Below are 8,576 nucleotides of genomic sequence, written 5' to 3'. Positions count from 1 at the left end.
TAGATTGTTCCTGAAATTGTGAGCACAGTCAGATCGTCACGTACACAACTGCCAACGTGTGCATTCTGTAATAGGTCTTCTTTGTAAGCGTTAGTTGAATTTTCTCTTTGGATTTGGATGTCCATTCAACACATTCATAATCATACTGAGTGAGTTAACAAGTTCTAAGACGTATTTCAGCCGTATAAAAAGTGAATTTTACACTCAACATTATTTTGTTGTTCCCATAAGTACATAAAAGCAATTGATCTCTTACTCATAGTTTTTCTAAATTTAGCCACTAGACTACGAGTTAGTCTTTTAGTGACCGGTGGTAAGTTTCAGTTTCAAAACTTTATTTTGGTATAAAAATCATAATATCTATTTGTCCTGACATTCTTATTTTATTTTGATTTATGGAACTCTACAATTTGATGCGATGACCGATGACTATCCGATACTAAACTTTTCAGTCAGATAATTTTTATTGTTTTGAGATCTTAGTCTTAGCATTAGCTGTACAACGACACTATTACTAGTACGCTAATACTAATATTACTATTATACTATACTCGTACTAGGACTATAGAATATCTAGTATAGACTAGAATAGACTATTAAAAGTTAAAGTCAAGTGAAGAAGAATAAAATATAACAAATTGTAATAGTAATAGCAACGTTATTAAAATTAGAGCTACCTTGTCTGTATATTTGTGCCAGGGACACCTTTAGTTTTAGTTTTTGTAAGCTGGAAGAATCAGAGATTGAAAAATTAACTGAGAATGGAACTGGAAGAGAAAGTTTTGTGTTGCTGCAAATGGGAGATCTCGGAGCTGATATTAATAAGACTAAATTCATTGTAACACCATGTTGTATAACTACATACCTAATGGTTTTCACCGAAAGAAGAATATATGATATCAGTACAATGGTGATCGCCTAAATGCCCGGTGGTTGGGAAGCAGAAAAAAACGGGCATTTAGACGAATTTGATCAAGAGCAATATGAATATTTTTATGAACATTTATATCACGCCCACCATTTGAATTGATTCATAATGATTATTGCGCTCCACAGTGCTTAGGGTAGTCGTTTCACAAACAGGCCAATTTTAAAACAGTATTTGTTACTGTGCTTCATGAAATGTGAATTGTTTGAGTTGTATCTGTTGTCCACACGGTTAAGTGCTATTTTTAGGGGTTATTTTTAATGATTTTATTTAATTATTAATGTATAGTTCAATCTATATTAAACAACTAATCTGTTTGTTAATTAAATTTTGAAATAATTTTATTATTATTATTATTATTATTATTATTATTATTATTATTATTATTATTATTATTATTATTATTATTATTATTATTATTATTATTATTATTATTATTATTATTATTATTATTATTATTATTATTTTTATTATTATTATTATTAGTATTATTATTATTATTATTATTATTATTCACATTTCATGAAGCACAGTAACAAATACTGTTTTAAGATATGTGAATTTCAGTTTTAAGTTTAAGAGCATACATTTAGAGGCCAAGTTGTTAAAGATGTATTTTAAAGAGAAATAATTTCATCAAATTGGCGGACATTTAGGCAAAAGGGGCGCTAAGCCAGCGGGTATTTAGGTGATCACCACTGTATCAGCAATGTGACATGTTGCTTTTTTTCACTCTCTCGGCTATAGGTACAAATGTATGAATTCAGGTCTCATCCAAATCGATACCCACTTTTTAAGTCTATAATGTTTAGCACATATATGCTAAATGAAATGAAAACGAATGTTGTCAATGTCATGACAGTGATGATTTTATTCAATCATAAAACTCTCAAGACTGAAATCATGACCCGTCTCCTCAAAACGATAATATTATAAGTATGAGTTGCAGTAGAACTAGAAGCTGAAAATTGGAATAGGCTGGAGTGTTCCAATTCGGACCCCCAAAATAGCTCTCTCAGCTCATTATGACTTGTGTATTGGCCGCACATCAAGAGTAGTTGTGAAATTTGGGTGTTTGGCTCGATTTATGGGCCCTAGTCACATGTCCCAATCCGAACAACCTGGTGCCAATTCGGACACACCTTTGACAATTGAGACAAATGCAACCAGCTTTTCTTAGTTTGAGCTGGGATGGATGGATGTCAAACAAGCTTGACTTCATGATTAGGGTGAATTGATTTGATAATAATCAAATATAAAGCCAGCTTCTTTATGAATTTAAGCGTTAAAAAGAACGGAAAAGGATTAATGATTGAGCAAAAATATTGATTAGACGATCTCAAGAATCTATGATGTCATTATAAATATTATCTTTTGGAACAGTCTACAATAGTGGATGCTATATGACGAGAGGAGACTTCACTCTTAATAATTTTGATTGATTGCACAGAAATCCAATGTTTTATTCCGAAGAATCTTCAAATTAATTATCAAAAACGTATAGAGTTAAAATTGAAAAAAAATAAACAACGACATAACAGAGCTAATCGAAAAAGTCATGTTTGAAGTGAAACCCGGGTGTTTTGGTGGCAGAATTTTTCAAGATTGATTTTTAATTTTAAAAAAACAATACATCGATATACTTATTTATTGATTCCAGATGATGTTCATCCGCAAAAAAAATTCAGAACATAATTTGAAAAATCCTTTTCAATTGTACGAATTTATACCACAAATGCTGTTGCTTTATATTGCTACTTCGACTGGAAGATGCCTCAAATTCATGAAAAGGCGATGGAAGAAGCTCATACCCAATCTTTCGGATGGACAAGGAATATAAGAAGAGACGATTTATTTAACTGATTATCACGGAGAAGCCCTGAGATTTACTTAAATGTATCATGCATTTATTTCTGGCTGTGTTTAATCAGGACTCAACTCTGTGGCATAGTTCTTATTAAAATTAGGCGTTAAAATAGAATATGAAGTTTTGCCAAAGAGGGAATCATATACCCTCAAAGAAAAATCCCTGTCTTGTGAAAATCGGCACAACCATTGTTTCGAAATAAAGTATATAGGATCAAAATCACTTTCTGCTTTGTTAAGAAAATATAAAAAGTTATAAACTTTAGGAAAACCCGTGAAAACTTCATTCATACAGAGAAAATAAAAATAATTTTTAAAAAGAAAAATGTGTCGGATATTTACTTATAATATGAGGGAAACTGGGCAAGAAAATATTGTTTAAAAGCAAAACAGCAAAGCTCAACACAATGATATTTTGGGAATATAGCAAATGTTTTTTTTACCAATTTTATATTGAAATCTCACTCCCGTGATCCCCTTTAAGTTTATTTATTGTATTTAAGATGTTATATTTGTAATTTTATAAAAAAACAACATATTTCTGGTTATTTAAGATAAAAATAATTTACGGACATGCTTATAGGTTGAGACGATGGGTCATAATTTTGTGCTTTTATATGTTTTGTGATTAACCTTCTGTCTTGCATCTTTCGTAAAACTCGCGTATAATGTAATGTAAACCATTCGCAATACAACTTCAGAGGTAGGTGTTTTACGTGCCAATATGGGAGAAGTAGAAAACTTGAGCATTTACAAAACGTAATCTCCTCTAAACGTGCTCAAAACGTTTTGCAAGGAGTCCCTATCCAACAGCGTCATTTAACAAGTAGGATGAGACATGACTCTGTTAGGCAATATTACATATAATTTCTGACAGAGACAACACTGTTAACGGCCAGGTACTCATTTTACACCTGAGAACTGTGAGAGAATGTGAGTAAATCGCCTTTTCTCAATCATGTGCCGCTCAGAGAGGGACGTGAACCCAGAATCTTTCGATCCAAAGACAAGTGCCATACCACAAGACCACATAGGTGCATGAGAATGGTGCAAGGTTTTTAAAATGATAATAAATGATTTTTTAAATATATATATAAAGCAAAGCTGTCGATATAATCAATTTTTTTAAATTAACAATATAATTAATTCTTTTATTGCTTGTTATAATTAGTGCAGGGTAATATCCATATTTGAATTTCATTGGGGTTTTTTTTAAATTTTTTTTATCCATATTCGAATTTCATTGGGGGTTTGTTTTTTTTTCATCCCACATTCAGGTCTTGACGCCTTTTCTTTTTGGTGTATAACATCTTGAGCAAGATCAGAAGGATTGCAACTAGGACAAGGAATTCGAATGATATGTAAATTTCCTTATCAATAGTCAGGCCATATTTTTTTCCATTTCTTCTCTGCCTTTCTTTTCTCTTTCTTTATACGTTTTACCTCCAAATTGTACCATGGAGAGTCTTTTCTTACGTTCACAAATCTTGTCGTGAGAGGCGCGTGCTTATTCATTACACTAATAACCGCTTTATTATAAAAAAATTGTCACTTCATTTATCACAGTGTGTAATTAGAGTGAGAGAGGTCAGCTTTAAATAATCCTATGTCAACAAATCTCTCGAAATAACTACTTTTTTTTGTCTTTGTGTCATTTAGTGTCCCCCCTCTAATGCAAACCTTATTAAATATGATGATCTGAAATACAAAGATCATCTGCAATGTGATAGGTGTCGCTAGTTCCATGTTTACGCTGGTCAATACCCAGTCAATAATGTGCCCACACCGATGTGTCTTTTCATTGACATGCTGTGTCGCCTGATGTGACGAACGTAGTTTATTTATATTTCTTATATCCGGTGTGTCTCGATCAAAATGCAAATTGAAAAAAAAAACTCCAATAATAATATTTTTATTTGACAATATCCGAGTAAATGGTCACATCTTCGTTTGCAGATATTATAAAGAGAATCGTCAAAATAGGTCGAAGAATGAGCCCGTGTACTTGGCCATATCCATGCAGGAGATTAGGCAGTATTTAATGTTAGGGCTACATCCTATTCTATTAATGTAAAGTTCAATAACGAAAGGGCATGTGAGGGATAAAGACTGACAGGTCAACCCCGAGTTAACAACGTCCAATCGTGATCGAACACTGGTCGAATCACAACGAACCCCTCCCTGCCTTATGTCATTGACATCGCAGTGGAAAACATTTCAAGTAGGACAATTTTATGAAAACTTGTCACAGCTGGACTCAGAGCCTCAGACATTCTATGGAACCTCAACTAACTGAGAATAGGATCTTTTTACTCTGGCGGCCAGCTGTAAATCCAGACCCCAATCTTATTGAGCACCTAAATAAAAAAATAAAATTCCCTTTATTCATCCCCAAGGGGAAATTTGTCTTTTGGGTCTATTCCAAGGAAAGACTGGAATAACCCAGGCGTCAGCCGCAGAGCAGCGCCGAAAAGTGAGCTAGGGTGAGATGACTTGCTCAAGGCCACACAACGCAGCAGCGGGTGATTGAACTCTGTACCTTTCGGGTAGGAAGCAAAGACCGTACCACTGAGCCACGCTGCCCCTAAGATCTCATCTCCTCAAAACACCTAAAAGAGAACAACAGTGCCAACCAAGGAATGCTTACGAGATTTAGAACATTGTTGAAGCGGCTATGCGGTCTCGTGGTATGACACTCGCTTTCAGATCGGAAGGTCCTGGGTTTGAGCCTCGCGTTCGGCGCATAGTTGAGTCCTTGGAAAAGGCTCTTTACTCACATTCTCTCACCGTACTCAGGTGTAAAATAGGTACCTGGTCGTTAAGAGCGTTGTCTTTGTCCGAAAAATTGTAATATCGCCTAACCGGCGTCATGTCTTGTCCTACATGTTAAATGTTGCTGTCGACCAGGTACCCCTTGTAAAGCGCTTTGAGCACATTTTGGGGATATTGCGCTATATAAAGCTCAATTTAAAAAAAAGAAGCAGAATGAAAGAGGTCACAGCAAATGACATGAACCCCCTGATAATCTCCAATGGGACACTTGTCCGACCAATGATTTGATATCGTGGTGACCACACGCAGTTCTGACTTTGTTTTTTTTCTACTTCCGAAGCAAAGCAACCCAACATGTGTTCTTTGGGTCGTCGTTACTGTTAGGATCAGGAATCTATGTTGATGAAATTTGGCTCTCATATATCAACGATATTGCTAATTTACATGATATTTTAAGAAAAATCTAAAGACTTTTTTTTTCTTTTTCTCGATGACTATTTTTATTTTTTTTCTTGATGACTATTTTTTTTTGTCGATGACTATTTTTTTTTTCTCGATGACTATTTTTTTTCTCTTCTCGATGACTATTTTTTTTTTTCTCGATGACTATTTTTTTTTTCTCGATGACTATTTTTTTTTTCTCGATCACTATGTTACTAGTGTGCATCTGTGTGAGTGTGTCTATGTAAATATTGTATTGTTATAAATGTGCAACCAAATGACAAATTGCCACTTTTTTTTAGGACAATAAAGATATATTATTATTAGTTTCCAGAAATTTTTGTCATAGGCATTTTCTTATTGATGAGTAAATTATACGTTTTATTTTTTGATTCCATTTTGTTGAATGTCAATTTCATTTTGTAAAACTTGCATATTTAGTGTGTGCGACTGGTGTGTGTCTGTCTGTTTGGCTCGGTACGAGTGTGTTTATGGTTTGATAAGTATATTGTAAAGTGCTTTGAGACTTCGGCGTTTAGAGCTATATAAGAACACTTTGTTATTATTATTATTATAACTTTTGTCTTATTTTGTCTTTTAAAACTCAAATTTATTAACTCAAAACAAGTGTTAAGTTACTTTTGCACACGTGTGTGTAACGCAACATCCACTTAACGTGCTCAAAGAGCTTTACAAGGGGTCCATATCCAACAGCAACACTTAACATGTAGGACGAGACATGACGCTTGTAAGGCAATTTTACAATATCTTTCGGACAGAGACAACGTTGTTACTGGCCAGGTGCTTATTTTACACCTGAGTACAGCGAGCAAATGTTAGTAAAGATCCTTGCCAAAGACTCAACTATGCTCCTCTCAGGACTCGAACCCAGGTCCTTCCATCCAATCCGAAGGCGAATGTCATACCACTAGACAACATAACCGCGCATGGCCGTATTTGAAAGATGTCACAAAAATATTACTCATCATTTTTGTTTAAGTGAAACCGATGCATGCGGATGAATATTTCTTTAACGCTTACTTGTAAACAAAGAATGCCATTCTCGATTAAAAAGAAAATGGGATTGTTTTCATGTAGGAATCCAACTAATTGTAAAATAAAGATTTAATAATAAATAAAGAAAGCAAAGTGACAAATATCCAAGCAAAGTGAAGTTTTAATCAAAGTTTCAAACGTTTTGTAAATTTCACATTTGAAAATTGTATCGCATCGTTTACGAGGCTTTAAAACCTTGGATGCTCGTGAAACTTTTCATGCATAGACTTTTTCAAAGTTAAATAAAACATTCATTGTTAATTTGACAATTTTAAGCATATAACCACTATTTCAAATCTTTAAGTATCTAATACACAATAAATAGGTGACATAGTCATGATTCTTTGAATTATCTTGTAACGAAAGGTCTACATTTTTTAATCAGACTGAAATTTATTGGCGAATATTAATTTCCTTTTAAACACGTATATGGTATGGACAATTTTAAATGTTTGATTATTTTCTTACAAATGATATAAAAAATGATATTAAACGTATCTATTAGATATATAATTATCAGACTAAACCAAAATCATACTGAACATTATAGTGTTTTAAAAAAAATTGTTGTCATGAATAGATGATGATAAATTGTAATTTGGCATTTTCTTACTAGTTTTTCATAAAATTATAAGTATTGAAAATTAAAAGTAAATGTATGATTTATTTTGATCTACCCTCATGCTGAAAATCAAGGTTGAATACGAATTTGTAAAATAGTAATAGACAATAATGCCTTATAGTTGAATGTAAGACACAATGTATGGATATACAACTATACTGGAAATTATGATTGAATAATTGATTCATTGTATGTATACAATACGACTGGAAAACACAGTTGAATGTTTAATTCATTGTATGTATTTAATCATGCTGGAAAGTATAGTTGAATACTTTTTACAATGTGCCTTCAATGAAGTGGATTTTATAGTTGAATGTTTGATTCATTCTATGGATACGATCATACTGGAAAATATAGTTGAATGTTTGATTCATTGTAAGCATACACTACATTTGGATACTATAGTTCAAGATTTGAATCATTGTATGTATACAATCATGCTGGAAATTACAGTTGAATGTTGGATTCATATTAAGTACACAATCCTATTGGAAATTGTAACCCATCGTATCAAAATGGTATTATGTCGGAACGAACCATATGGTTAAAAGCCGAATTAAATGTTAAACTGGTCAAAAACATAATTTGTTGGCATTAGCACCTAAAATATGGTATCCAATCTCCTCAATAAAACATACAAACTTAACACAAGTCTGATATTTCTGGCTATAAATTCAATTTTCAACATCTTAACAATCCCCGACTTAATACCGTTTTGAGGCGAAGGTCACAATTATTATTGAATGGTTGATTCGTTGTATCAATTCTAACTTTATTTTGCAACATTCGCATTACAAACGTGGAGAATCAATAATAATACCAACTAGATATTTGACAATGAATATTTTAACAATCGTGACCATTTCTCTCAAAAAAGGTTTTATGTCG

This window comes from Berghia stephanieae, chromosome 5, assembly GCF_034508935.2.
Source record: "Berghia stephanieae isolate SIO BIC M18660-M18661 chromosome 5, UCSD_Bste_1.3, whole genome shotgun sequence".
Lineage (NCBI taxonomy): Eukaryota > Metazoa > Mollusca > Gastropoda > Nudibranchia > Aeolidiidae > Berghia > Berghia stephanieae.
Note: the sequence above shows the minus strand (reverse complement) of the source record.